Source organism: Myxine glutinosa, chromosome 1 (assembly GCF_964187855.1).
Source record: "Myxine glutinosa chromosome 1, kmMyxGlut1.1, whole genome shotgun sequence".
Classification (NCBI taxonomy): Eukaryota; Metazoa; Chordata; class Myxini; order Myxiniformes; family Myxinidae; genus Myxine; species Myxine glutinosa.
This window is the reverse complement of record NC_136261.1, coordinates 421,404,477-421,419,667: the sequence shown is the minus strand read 5'-3', so window position 1 is coordinate 421,419,667 and position 15,191 is coordinate 421,404,477. Positions and strand designations below refer to the sequence as shown.

Sequence of the window (15,191 nt, the reverse complement as noted above, 5' to 3'; positions counted from 1 at the left end):
TGTGTTGTACCGTCCACCAAACAGCGATGACTCCATCTACATCTCACTGTCTGATAATATGGACCAACTTCTATCGACCCATCCCAACTCTCTCTTCCTCATATGTGGTGATTTCAATTGTCACCATGCCAGTTGGCTGGGTGTGGGTACCTCTCTCACCAGCCATGGCTCTTCAGCAAAGGACTTCTGTGACTCACTGGGACTGACACAATCTGTCAATTTCCCGACCCGGATCTCAGTCAACGAAGCATCTTCTCTTCTGGATTTGGTTATGACAAACTTCCCTGAAAATGTCTGCTGCTCTTCTTCTGCTCCAATCGGCTCATCTGATCATGTGCTTGTCAAAGTGGACATCTCTCTGACCATTCTCAGAGAGCCTCCTCAGCGTCGACGAGTCTGGCATTTCACTCAGGCCAACTGGCACGGTCTTCAAGCAGCCATCAATCATCTGGACTGGTCTCCCATCTCTACCGCCTCTGACATCAACTCATCCTGGGATTCTTTCAAAGTAAATTGCTCTCTCTCATGCACAGATTTATACCATCTCGTCTTCAGTTGTCATACCCTTCCTCCCGTCCATGGTACACGGAATCTTGTGGTGAGGCTGTTGCCCTGAAACAACTTGCTTTCGTCTCCTGGAAAGCAAATCCAACGGAAGGAAATCTCATTTCCTTTCACAAAGCCCGAAACAAGTGTGTGTCCACCCTCAGGAGAGCCAGGAAACAATATCTCACCATTCTCAAGACCGAACTATCTTATCTGTCTCCCTCTTCCAAATCCTGGTGGCGTCTGGTCAAATCTGTTTCTGGTGTTTGTTCCCCCTCCATCCCCTCCCTCACCTCAAACGGCTTAACGGCTGACTCCGCACGTGAAAAAGCTGAATTCCTCAACTCTGTGTTTGCCTCTAAATCTTGTGTCCCAAACCCATCCCTCTCTGTATCCACCGTACCCAGTCGTACCCAGCTGCTCCTGGACTCTGTGTCCTTTCCTCCTGACAAGGTGGAAAAGTTTCTGTCAACCCTCGACTCTGATTCTGCAACTGGTCCTGAAGGCATCAGCCCACGGGTCCTAAAATCATGTTCTTCTGCTCTTTCACTCCCTCTTTCTGTTCTCTTCACCCTCTCTTTTGCTCAAGGTCATCTGCCATCTGCTTGGAAATCAGCCAACATCACCGGTTTGCACAAAAAAGGTGCAAAAACAGATCCCAGCAACTACAGACCAATCAGCCTTCTCCCAATTATCAGCAAAGTCATGGAATCCATCATTGCTTCAGATATTAAATCTTTCCTCTTCTCCAATGGCTTGATCTCTCATCATCAATTTGGTTTCAGACCTGGTCACTCTACTCTGGACATGCTGCTTCTGCTTTCTCAACAATGGATGGAGGTCCTCAACGCCAAACAGGAAATTAGAGCTGTCTCCCTTGACATTTCACGTGCCTTCGATACGGTCTGGCACCCTGCTCTGCTCACCAAACTCTCCTCCTTTGGTATCCATGGAAATCTCTACGCATGGCTGGCGGACTTCCTCTCTGGTCGTAGTCAACGTGTGGCCCTGAATGGGTTTCTCTCATCTCCTCTTCCTGTTCAGGCTGGAGTTCCCCAAGGTAGTGTTCTTGGCCCTGTGCTTTATCTGGTCTTCATCAATGATCTCTCTGACTCTCTCGAAAATCCTCTCTATCTCTTTGCTGACGACTCTACTCTCTGTCGCTCCATTCCTCATCCCTCAGATTGGCAGTCTGCAGCCTCCTCACTCTCTGCAGACCTGGACAAAATCACAGACTGGTCAAACAAGTGGAACATGTCTTTCAATCCTGACAAATCTCACACTCTTACAATGTCTCTCCGAAAGGACCGACTGGACAACCCTCCCATCTACTTTCTCAACAATCCTCTCCAAGAAGTTCTGTCGCTCAAGCTTTTGGGTCTCACTATATGCCATGATCTTTCTTGGGAAAACCACATTTCCAAGCTGGCCTCCAAAGCCAGTCGCCGACTGGGCATCCTCCGTCGTGCGAAGTCCTTCCTTGGCACACCTGAGCTCCTCACCACATACAAGGCTTTCATCTGCAGCTCAATGGAATACTGTTCCCCCCTCTGGGCTGGTGCTCCTGCCTCACACCTTGCTCGGCTTCACGCTGTTGAGGCCAAAGCTTTCAGAATCTTTGGAATCTCCTGCGATGTAGTCAACACCGAGGGCCTTTCACTCACTCACCACAGGTAGGTTAAGGTGTTTCTGTCTTCTACCGACTCCTATCCGGCCTTGCTCCCCCAGCTCTCTCTGTGCCCTGTCCCCCCAATATTCCTTCAGGTCGCACAAGATCTGCCTGCAACCCTCTTATGGTTAAACTGCCAAAGTCTAGGCTCTCTGCTCACCTTCACTCTTTCATTCCCCTTTTCTCCCGCCTCTGGAACAAACTCCCCCACTCCCTTCAATCCCACATCTCCCTCCAGGTCTTTAAAACAGCTGTTCACCACCATCTCTTATCTTCCCCCATCGAAAACCTTGATCTTTTCTATCCCCGGTAATTCACCCCAGAGTCCTTGCAGTGTTCATATGTTTTATTCCTCTCCCACCTCCCCCCAAGTCCTCCCGATGTCCCTGCTCTCAAATGTTGTGTTTGTGTCCTTCCCCCTCTTCCCCCTCTCTTTTGTGTCCTTCCCCCTCTCTCCCCATCTTGTCTGCCGCTCCCCTTGTTTTTTGTGTTTTGTGTGTCGGTTTGTCTTTTTGTTTGATTAATGTTCGCTCTTTCACGAGCCTCGATCTTGTATACAAAAAAAAAAAAAAAAAACACCCTCTGGTACAATGAAGAATTTATAGTGGATTCGATGATGGTGAGCTGACCAGGCACTGATGCAGCAAAGCTGCCCCAAACCATAATATTTCCACCACAATGCTTTACAGTTGGTATCAGGTTCTTGTGGTCAAATGCTGTCTTTGGTTTTCGCCAAACATGTCTTTTGGTACTGTAGCCAAATAGCTCTACCTTTGACTCATCTGTCCAGAGCACATTGTTCCAGAAGTGCTGGGCTTTGCCTAGGTGTTCATAGGCAAACTTTAGTCTTGCCCTGATGTTCTTTCTGGACAGCAAAGGTTTCCTCCTGGCACACCTCCCATGTAGATCAAATTTGTGCAGCCTCTTTCTAATGGTAGACTCGTGCACTTTGAAATCAACAGTGGCAAGAGCTACCTGTAGCCTGTAGGTCCCGTGATGACATTCTGGGGTTCTTCGAGACTTCTTTCAGCATCTTGCGGTCTGCTCTCGGGCTGAACTTGCTGGAGCGGCCTGGCCTGAACAAGTTGGCAGTTGTTTGGAATCTTCCCCACTTGTAGATACCAAACTACAGTAAATATCTGAGGTTTAAATAAGATTGGTTCCTCCAAGATCCTCTCCAACGATGTTCTTTTCATTTGCACCTGAGCTGGTGCACCTGATTCTAATTTTAGGTATTTGAAGTAGTGATAAATGTAGGGGTGTACTTACTTTTTCCACATACGAAATTTGCATTTATGTTTATTTAAATTATACAATGGACTACAAAATGTAAATGTTTCATGATATTTGTTATATTATATCACCTTTATCTATCAATATTGTTGAAATGAAGATCAAATAGCTGTATTTTGAAATATGTTGAAAAAGCCAAAATGTACATGGGGGTTACTTACTTTTTCACGTGACTGTAGCTATTGTTTGGCAAATCCACACTATATTATATTACACGATCACAAAACACGCCTCATTAGTAAATGGACCAACCCGTGATCATGGCGGAACGTTGCGGTTTAAAAACTCAGAACATCTGTCCCAATGTGACCCAAAACTACAGCAGCATAGTTGAAAAGGGAAACACAACTCAGCATTCGGTAGGGAGCATACCTGCACCAGGTGAACACCGTACGTTTTGTTAGGTCTGACACTGAAAGGTCGAATCTCGATTCGACTTGAACTAAAATCTAATCACTTGTTCTTGTCGCTCAGCAACTCATAGTTTTGTCATAATTCGTCCACAACTTTTTGAGATCTTGTGCTATAATATATTGTTGCGGATCTCTTGAAGCCCGTCGACATACAGAGGGGGCGCTAAATCTCTTTTCCCCCTCGGGCTCGGGTCTTCGAGTCCACGAGGCCGAGTCGCCACCCCCATAGCGAGCTTGCGGAAGGGTATCGGGATGACTCCACACGTACCTTCGGTATCCACGCTGCCACGAGAACAGGGACTGGACCTTGCACAAGCCACGCTAATCGAATACGTCGAGCAGTTTGCGTATCACGTGACTCGTGCCGTTACTTTTATTGAACCCGATTCGGGCGGTTTTATTCATGTGATGCTGGTACAATAGTGAAATGACGGGAATGATCAAATTGAAGGAAGAACAGGGTTTATTTACAACTATACAAGGATAAGAGACACAGAGCAAGCTTAACCAGTCTTAACTTATCTCCGGACAAGGGCCCACTCACTCACACGGGGGAAAAGGAGGAAGAACAAGTTCGCGCGCCAAACGCGCCTTGACGCCGGTCACTCCGGGTCAGCTCACCGGGCGTGACCCTCGGGTGTTCACGGCACGTATGCTGGGAGCGCAGGCAGGGAGATCGGCCATCTGTGGCTCCGGAAAGGATCGTCTCCACAAGCATGATTAACACAGCCGCAGAGCGCAGGGCACAGGGAGAGTTCGGGTAAAGAGGGCTATAACAAGCAGGGGACATCACTCGTGCTGCGACAATGTCTCTTTCTCACTGCACTCACAACGCTCTCAAAGCACGAACTCGGGCACGAACCAACACTCAAGCTCTGTCTGTTACTCCGACACTGACTCTCACACGACTTTGACGTGGGGGGCTCGGGGCAGGGTCTTATATGGCCCCTCTCCAGCCTTACCCGAATGTCCCAAGCCCCTCCTCTCGCTGCCATTGTGAGCCACTCCCCTTGAGCTCCGATTGGCTGCTCGCTGATTACCGGCCACTCCCTGCAGCTCCTCCCTTCCAGAGGAGTCTGTGGCCAGACTTGTTCTAGGCCTAACACGTGGCATTCCAGCCCAAAGAACACCTAACTCACTGGCCTGCTCAACGCAAACTAACACAGGAAAGGAGACTAAGCTTACATTTAATAAGAAATAACTGAACTAAAGCGAGGCTATATGTTGTGGTGCATCTACCTACGAGGGGGGTTATCTTTATTCGCAAAACCGCAACAATATCATTTTTGGCCCGATCTATCATTAGTGAAGAATCGTTTACAAAATTATAAAATTCTCCCACCCGGATTCGGATTCGGACCTTCACCAAAATTGAATCGGTTCTTCCTTGTCACACACACAACTTGTCCACCAAATTTCGTCTGAATCTGTCCACAATTATTTGAGATATCATGCTATATTATCGTTTTTGGCCTTGTCTTTCAATGGTAAAAAATCACTTCAAACTTTTCAGATCCGGATCTTCACCAAAATCCAATATTTTGGTCCTTGTCACACACCCAACCTCTGCACCAAATTTCTTCCGAATCTATCAACAATTTTGTGAGATATTCTTTTCACAAACAAACAGACAAACAGGGGTGAAAACAAAACCTCCTTGATGATCCACCTTCGTTTGTGGAGGTAACAAAAGGTGAAAAGGGTTGAACATCACCCGAAATTAACTTTGTTCATTACATAAGCGGGAGAATCACAAAAGGGTCTTCGGTCTGTCCAGCTTGTGTGTTCAGTTACCAAGCAGCTTGCTATCGCTTGCCAAGCCAGCCGTTCCTTACCAACGGTTTTGTTGAAGTGCTTGCTTTTGTGCTTAAACCACTTGGCGGGCACTCTGCAAGAAACTTTTTTTTCTTCCACGAGCCTCGTCTTTGTATCCAAAAACAAATAAATAAACAAGAAAGACGTCGTACAGAGCACAGTACTTGATATAATCCACCCCAAACCCCCAAAAAGTTTCCATTGAGACATCAAATTGTCCATTTGATTGAGATTAAAGTTGACAATCATAATCTTCGCTCATTGATTTTCAGATGAAAATTTTATGATTTTAAAAGTTTGACTTTTAACCTTTTGACCTTAAATAGTTTGTCTCACAAATCAGTGAGGCAATTTGCAATTGCTCTTTAATGTTCAGGTTAATCGGATGAAAATTGCGAATTTTTTAGACAAATTGATGATTTTAGAAGTTTGACCTACAGTTGACATTTGACCTTTTAACGTTAAAAAATAGTTAATTCCCCAATTCGGTGATTCAACATGCAAATGCTGTTCAACTTTAATGGCAATCGGATGAAAATTGACTATTTTAGAAAGTTGACCTCAAGATGACCTTTGACCGAAAAAAATCAATAGGCTTCTCAGTTGTGACTACCTCTACAACTCGGTAAAGTTTCCTGACGATCAGGGTAGAATTGTAACTTGTGGGCAATTGACATAAAAACAGACAAATAAGAAACCTGTCGTGCACAGAACGATACTTGCAAAATCCCTAAAATAGGGTGTTATCCTTTAGCCGATGTTGACCTTTGGCCTATGTTGACCTTTTAGCCGATGTTGACGTCAAAAATAATAGGTGGCTGAATTCATTGTCCTGATATGCAAATCCTCTTTAAATTTCAAGTGAATCGGATGAAAATTGAGGATTTTTATAAATCTGCCAAAATTGTTGACCTTTGGCCTATCCTGACATTTTGACCTCAAAATCAATAGGTTTGTTTTTCCTTAATATGGCCAACTCTACGATTTGGTGAGGTTTCGTAAAGATCGGTGGTTTGTGCCCAGGACCCCAAAAAATGTTAATCCACCTCTGCCTGACTGACACTCACATATACACTCACTCACACACTGTGAATCACTCACTCACTCACTCACTGACTAAGTGACACACTCACTCACACAACGACTCATACTCATTGACTGACTTAATCACATACTCTCTGACTGTCTGACTTACACCCACTTACTCACTCACATACATACTCATTGGCTCACACTGACTCACTCAACTCAATGACTGACTCACACAATGCATTCACTGTCTGCCTCACTGACTCGCTCACTCACTGACTCACACTCACTCACTGACTGACTGACTGACTCCCTCAATGATGGACTGACTCACTCACACCCACTCACTGATTGACTGACTGACTCCCTCAATGTCTGACTGACTCACTCTGACTGTCTCACTTACACCCACTCACTCACTGACTCACTCAATTCACACTGACTGACTCTCACTCACACACACACACTCACACTCACTCACTTACATACCTTCACTCACTTACCTATGGATGAACACTGCTTGATCGATAAGTTTACCGGACTAAGGTCCAGGTGAGCTAAAAACGTGTTTCTTACCTGGTAAAAAGTAAGACAAGTTTTAGGAATCCTTTTTAACATAACACGAATGTAAGTACACGTGGTCGTGGTGGGGAGTGATACTGTGGTGCTGGGCACACACGTTAAACAAAGGTAGGCCACAACACTTTGGTTTAAGTCGAGCTCTTTATTAGTTGCTCACTCGTCAGCACTGCCCTGCCGTGCTCGGGGCTGCGAGCCCGCGTGTATATCTGGAGGCCACGCCTCACCTGGGGCGTGGCCGACACCCACTGGTGCTCGGAATTATGTCACTGCGCCAGCGAGTCATCGTGGCCGCCACACGCGCCCCCCCAGAATTCCCGCGCACCTGAAGGGTCAGTTTGCGGGGCAAACGGATGACCCGGCCGAATCGCCCTCTGGTGGCTGGCGGCGTCTGGGATGCCGGGATGCCATCTGGGATGCCTCTGGCGGCATCAGGGATGGGTGCAGGGCAGGGGGGTGGCGTTACGGTGGGGTTTGGGCGGTACCGGGGGTCCACCCGCCAGGGGGCGGCCCCGACGTGGGGGCAGAGCCGCTGGCGGGGGGTGGTCCAAGTCGAGGTGGGCCGGCTTGAGGCGGTCCACGGAGACGCGGTCAGGAGTACCGCCGATGTCCAGGGTGAAATTCTTCGCCCCGGTCTCCAGCACGCGGAAGGGCCCGTCATATGGGGGCCGCAGCGGTGTCCGGTGGGCATCGTGGCGGACGAACACGTACTCCGCCGTGTGAAGCTCCGGGGCGACGTGCGTTGGCGGGCAACCGTGGTGCGCCGTCGGCACCGGGGCGAACCTCCGGGCGGTCTCCTGCATGGCGGAGCGCTGCTGCGCCACGGACCATGGTGCAGTGGAGTCGGGGAGGAACTCGCCCGGCACCCGCAGCGGTTGTCCGAAGACCAACTCCGCCGCGGATGCGCGCAGGTCATCTTGGGCGCCGTGCTGAGGCCCAGCAGGACCCAGGGGAGCCTGTCGACCCAGACGCCATCGCGGAGGGTGGCCTGGAGCGCGGCCTTCATGGCGCGATGGAAGCGCTCACACAGGCCGTTGGCCTGGGGGTGGTAGGCCGTGGTGCGGTGCAGCTGGACGCCATGCCCCCACGCTACCGCCCCCCAGAGCTCCGAGGTGAACTGGGTGCCGCGGTCGGACGAGATGTCCGAGGGGGCGCCGAACCGGGCAACCCAAGTGGCGATGAACGCCTGCGCGACGTTCGCCACCGTCATTGCTGCCAAAGGCACGGCCTCCGGCCACCGAGTGGTGCGGTCCACCATGGTGAGGACATGGATGAAACTCAGCGAGGGGGGCAGAGGTCCCACCAAGTCCACTTGAACGTGGTCGAACCGACGTTCGGGCACCGTAAACGGGGCCAGCGGGGCCTGGGTGTGGCGGTGAACCTTCGCGCGCTGGCACGCGAGGCACGTCCTGGCCCAATCGCGGATGGCCTTCCGGAGGCCATGCCAGACGAACTTGTCGGCGACCAGCTTTTGGGAGGCCTTCGTGCCCGGGTGGGACAGGCCGTGGATGGCGTCAAAAACCCAGCGCTGCCAGCCAACAGGCACGATGGGGCGAGGCCGGCCGAGGGAGACGTCGCACAAGAGCGCCCACACCGTCGAATGGCAGCTCGGTGACGTGGAGGCCCATGACGGTGGTCCGAAAAGTCTGGATGGCGGGGTCGGCGGACTGGTCCGCCGCCATCCGGGCATAGTCGATCCCGAGGTGGACCGCGTGGGCGACGGACTGGGAAAGGCAATCCACCACTGGGTTGTCCTTCCCCGCGACGTGCCGGATGTCCGTCATGTACTCGGACACGGCCGAGAGGTGACGCTGCTGCCGGGCCGACCACGGCTCGGCGACCTTGGCCATTGCGAAAACCAGGGGCTTGTGGTCGACGAAGGCCACGAACAGGCGGCCCTCGAGCAGATGGCGGAAGTGCCGGACCGCCAGGTGGAGCCCGAGCAGCTCACGGTCGAAGGTACTGTACCGCCGTTCGTGCGGGCGGAGCTGCTGGCTAAAAAAACGCCAGTGGCTGCCAAGCTTCCTTCACCCACTGCTCGTGCACCGTGCCCACCGCGTAGTCCGATGCGTCGGTGGTGAGGGCGATCGGTGCATCGGGCGCCGGGTGTGCGAGCATGGTGGCGTTAGCCAAGGCGAGCTTCGCGCCCACGAACGCCGCGTCCATTGGCTCAGTCCAGGCAACGTCGCCTTTGCCCGGCTTCCCCCGGAGGGCCTTGTGTAGGGGGCGCAGGCGCTGGGCGATGTGGGGCAGGAAACGATGCTAAAAGTTCACCCTGCCCAGGAGCTCCTGGAGCCCCTTGACCGTGCGGGGGTGTGGAAAACCCCTGACCGCCTCCACCTTGGCTGGTAAGGGGATGGCCCCATGCCTGGTGACGCGGTGCCCCAAAAAGTCTATTTCGGTGACGCCGAACCGGCACTTGGCGGGGTTGATTATCAGGCCATGTCGGCCCAGGCATTCGAAGAGCGTGCGGAGATGGCAGAGGTGCTCCTCACGGGACGCGCTTGCGACGAGGATGTCATCCAGGTAGACATACACGAAGTCCAAGTCGCGCAAGATGCTGTCCATAAGCCGCTGGAGCGCCTGGGCCGCATTCTTCAACCCGAAGGGCATCCGCAGAAACTTGAAGAGGCCGAATGGTGTGATCACGGCCGTCTTCGGTATGTCCTCCGGCCTGACGGGGACCTGGTGGTATCCGCGGATGAGGTCCACCTTGGAGAAGAGGGACATTTTCGCCAACCGGGTGGAAAAGTCCTGGATGTGAGGGACCGGGTAGCGGTCGGGGGTGGTAGCATCATTGAGGCGGCGGTAGTCTCCGCACGGCCACCACCCGCCGCCGGGCTTGGGCACAATGTGCAGCGGCGATGCCCATGCGCTGTTGGAGTGCCGGACGATGCCCAGTCGCTCCAGCGTGGCGAACTCCCCCTGCGCCACGGCGAGCTTCGCTGGGTCGAGGCGGCGCGCCCGGGCGTAGACCGTTGGCCCGACGGTGGGGATGTGATGCTCCACCCCGTGCTTCACGGCCACCGCCGAGAAAGTGGGCTGCGTGAGGGCCGGGAAACTGGCGAGGAGGCGGGTGAACTTGTCCGCTGCCGGAAGCGTGCAGACCAACCTCGCCGGGACCGAACTGCTCAGCAAGCCGCTTGGTGAGCCGCTCGGTGAGCCGCCCAGGGAGCTGCTCAATGAACTGCTCAGCGCGCAAGCAAGTGAGCTGAAGGTTTCAGCTTGGACAAGGCGTCTTTGCCTCATGTCCACCAGCAGCCCATGCGCACAGAGGAAGTCCGCTCCGAGTATGCCCATGGGGACACTAGCGGTAACGAACGACCACTGAAAGCGCTGCCCCCCCCGAACCGCAGCGAGAGACAATGCTTTCCGAATGTGCGGATGGGCGTGCCGTTGGCGGCAAGCAAAACGGGGCCCCGGCCCTCAGCTTGCTTGTCGGACGCGGAGGCAGGGAGGACGCTCACCTGCGCTCCCATGTCGCACAGGAACCGATGACCCGATGAGGTGTCTGTTATGAACAGAAGGCTGCCAGTATGGCCGACGCTCATGGCAGGAAGCGAGCGCCGGCCTGGCCATTTCCCGACCGGCTAAAAGTACAAGGCGGGCAGCAGGACCTGGCCTTGTGGCCGAACCTGGTATGGAACTGGCACCAGGTCTGGCCCGGTGGTGGTTGTCGCGCCGGTCATGACGACGGTAGTTGGCGGGGCGTGGCGGCGGCCACGCACGGATCCGCCAAACCTACGCCGTATTCGGGAGGATCCGAACGCCATGCTACGTGGTGATCCGAACCACTCGCGCCGTGCGTGGCGCCGGGATCCACGATGGCCGTGCTATATGCCGGCCATGCATCGTGGGCTGCGAATAACTTGTCCGCCTCTCTGGCCAGGGCGCGCAGTTCCGTAATGGTCGAACCGGCCAGCGCGAGCCGCACCTATACAGGTAGCTGGTGGAGGAAGAGAGCACGGAAGAGGAAATCCGCGTGGCCATCGCCGAGCAGGGACAGCATGTAATCCATGCGGGCGGATGGTCATGTGTCGCCGAGGACGGGAAGGTCCAAAAGACCATCAGCGCGGTCGGCCTCTGTGAGGCCAAACGTGTCGAGGAGAAGGCGCTTGAGCACCGGGTACTTGCTTTCGTCCGGCGGTGCCGTAGGAAGGACACGACTCGGGCGGCCGTGCCGGATCCAAGGGCAGTGACCACGTAAAAGTACCTCGTGTCATCCGCCGTGACGCCCTGGAGCTGGAATTGGGCCTTGGCCTGTAGAAACCAGGTGTTGGCCTGCGCTTCCCAGAACTCCGGGATCTTGATCGCGACAGCATTGATGGCCATGGCGCGTTCGGGGAACAGCAACGGCTGAACAAGTGGGGGGTCACCAGTGTGGTGCTGGGCACACACGTTAAACAAAGGTAGGCCACAACGCTTTGGTTTAAGTCGAGCTCTTTATTAGTTGCTCACTCGTCAGCACTGCCGTGCTCGGGGCTGCGAGCTCGCGTGTATATCTGGAGGCCACGCCTCACCTGGGGCGCGGCCGACACCCACTGGTGCTCGGAATTATGTCACTGCACCAGCGAGTTATCGTGTCCGCCACAACACATTTATTTTATATCAATAAATTATTTTTTTTAAACGGGGACTATCAATTAATTATGTTAATTATAAAAGGGGGAAATATCAATTAATTATCTCATCATTTCTCCGTCAAATTGAGTGTGACGTCACATAATGTTGGATATGATTTTACATTGATCATTTCACAGGGAATCACTAGATTATTGGAGTCCATGAAACTTGTGTTATAATGCAAATGTACAATGTATTATACAAATGTACAATGTACAATGGAAGTATACACGTCACGGACGTTGTTACGGATGTTAACTTGTTACATTACACATACACCGCCTAGTGGGTGATTATGGCATGCATGGTAATACGGTGGGTTGTACTTCCGGCGGCACTTCCGGGCTGGACGTGGGACATGACGCATGAATTGACATCGGCTCCGTGACCTTTTCCACAAGCGGCTGAAACAGTGATCGGGTCGGATCTTCTGAGGAAAAGGTTTGTTCGGATTTTCTCATTTTATTATTAATACTGAGAAAGATATTCTGTAAAACGATCATTTGAAGTGATTCTTCATATTAATGGAGATAGGGCGAACATTATGATTATACATAGCACGATATGACAAAGAGATGTGGATGGATTATGGCGAAGCTTTGGGGATGAGATGGGGGGTTGAGAAGAAGAAGAAGCTGATTCGATTTAGGTTCAGGTCCGAATCCAGATCCAGTCTATCAGTGGATACAAAACGTTACATGTTTATCCTGGTGGATGTTTGTGCGATACCGAGTGACGTTCTACTTCGTTACTTGTGAAACTAATCATGGTGTTGGCTTCATGTTTAATGTGGCTGCTTTAGTTTAAGATGTTAGGGTCACGCTGTTAAAATAACACCAGGTGGTTTGACTCAGCGCGTCGTCCTTTTAAAGTCGGAAAAATGAGTACCGGCATCCCGGAAACAGGGGGCACTGCATCAGCAGCGCGCGAAACTGGAATTTTTTTTTTTTTTTTTAGGGGAATAGGTCTTAGGTCTTGGTGACATAAATCATCAATTTTCAACATAGTATGGCGACCATGGTGCAGGTGCAGTAATTGTGCCTTTGATGATACAAGCATGGCATTTGTCACACAGTCAGAGTATATCCTAAGAAAGATATTTGGCGATAGGGCCATCGCAGATTTGTCCTTTTTTGAAAAATGGCCGCCATTATTGTCACAGGACAAATCTGCGATGGCCCTATAGCCAAAATATCTTCCTTAGGACACACTCTATCTGTGTGCCAACTCGTGTGCTTGTATCATCAAAGGCACATTTCTCCCAAATATTTCACCTATCTGCCGTACTAAAAATTGGGCACCATTTTTATTGGACACACCTGTGATGACTCCAATAGTCAGAATATGGAACTGTGTACCAAATACCATGCTTACATGATTCAAACAGCAGTTGGTACAAAATAATATACCATATACCATATACCATAATATACCATATAAATTGCGGCCATTTTAAAAAACATTGTTGTCACAGGACAAATATATGATAACCCTATAGTTGGGGTCTTTAATTATGTGCCAAATGTCAAGCTTCTATGACCACAAAAACTGTTTAGACACAGTAATGTACCAAATATATGTAAAATAAGCAATGGAGGCCATTTTGAAAAATGGTTGCCATTGTTGTCACACGACAAATCTGCGATGGTCCTACAGCCAAATATCTTCCTCAGGGCGTACTCTAACTGTGTGCCAATTCTCGTGCTTGTATCATCAAAGTCACAATTCTCCCAAATATTTCACCGATCTGCCGTACGAACAGATTCACTTGATGTATGTATATACTAGTGGGGTCACCCGTGGGAATCCCGCGGGCATGGACGTGTGTGACATTTCGACATATTGAGTTAGATGCTGCACCTGCACATTCATTTTCACAAAATGGTTACTGGCAATTTATCAGATGCACAAATGATGTCATCTACACAATGTATTTACTTCTGATAACATGTGAATGCATGTGCGTGCACACCCACACACACATATACACATACACACACATATACACCCACACACATATATATACACATACATACACATATACACCCACACACATACACACACACACACACACACACACACACACACACACACACACACACACACACACACATACAAATGTGCACACACATATACACAATGTGTACACGTATACACAATGTGTATATGTGTGTACACATATACACATATAATGTCATAATATGTGTTATATATATATAACACAATATATATATAACATTATATGTATATATATATAACATTAATGTTATAACATATAACATTATATATAACATATATATAACATATATATAACATTATATATATATATATAACATTATCTATATGTTATATATATAACATTATATATATAACATTATATATGTGTATTGTATAAACATATATAGATATGTATTGTATAAACATTGCGTGCATATATGTGTATTGTATTGTAATATATAATATATTGTATATAATATATATAATAATAATTAATATATTAATATAATTAATAATTAATATATAATATATATATATAATATAATATATTATAATATATAATATATATAATATAATGTAATATATAATATATAATATATATAATATATAATATATAATATATATATTATATAATATATAATATATAATATATATATAATATATAATATAATATATATAATATATAATATAATATATATAATATATAATATATAACACATATAATATATTGTATTGCATTGTATAAACATATATATATATATATATATATATATATATATATATATATATATATATATATATATATATATATATATATCTATAATTCCAGTAATCTCTGTGTGTTTGTTTGTACGTTTGTACGTTTGTACGTTTGTACGTTTGTTTGTTTGTCTGTGACCGCTGTTTCTCGACAACCACGGGTCCGATATACTTTTAACTTGCCAGGTATATTGCTGGGGACCCGAGGATGTGCCTTTTCAAGGTTTCATATTAAACGGACAATTACTTACCGAGCTATGTCCAAAAAACGATTCAACCAATCAGAGAGCAGCGAACTATCGCGTGTGCCGAACGTGGCGGACACACTCTGCCTCGGATGGCACATTTGAGAGCGTATTCATTTATTTCACGTTTGCAAACTATGTTGGCGCTATGTTGGCGTTAAACTATGTTTTAAAACTAATTAAAACCCCGGGGGGATTGTCACTGTACTCGCAAGCCGTTCG

The 15,191-nt window shown here is 49.0% G+C and overlaps 1 protein-coding gene across 6 annotated transcripts in view; it reads left to right on the top strand.

The window, feature by feature from the left end:
* The window catches only part of LOC144888217 (uncharacterized), a 166,624-nt gene that overhangs the window by 31,447 nt on the left and 119,986 nt on the right, over positions 1-15,191 (top strand). For 4 of the 6 annotated variants that reach the window (XR_013621937.1, XR_013621939.1, XR_013621938.1 and 1 more), the window contains exon 1: positions 12,304-12,408. The exons of 1 other annotated variant lie outside the window; for it this stretch is intronic. The gene's annotated coding sequence lies outside the window, so the exon portion shown is untranslated. Of the gene's footprint in view, positions 1-12,303; positions 12,409-15,191 lie in introns of those variants that run through there. One more of the 6 variants, XM_078770596.1, reaches the window with a different exon arrangement.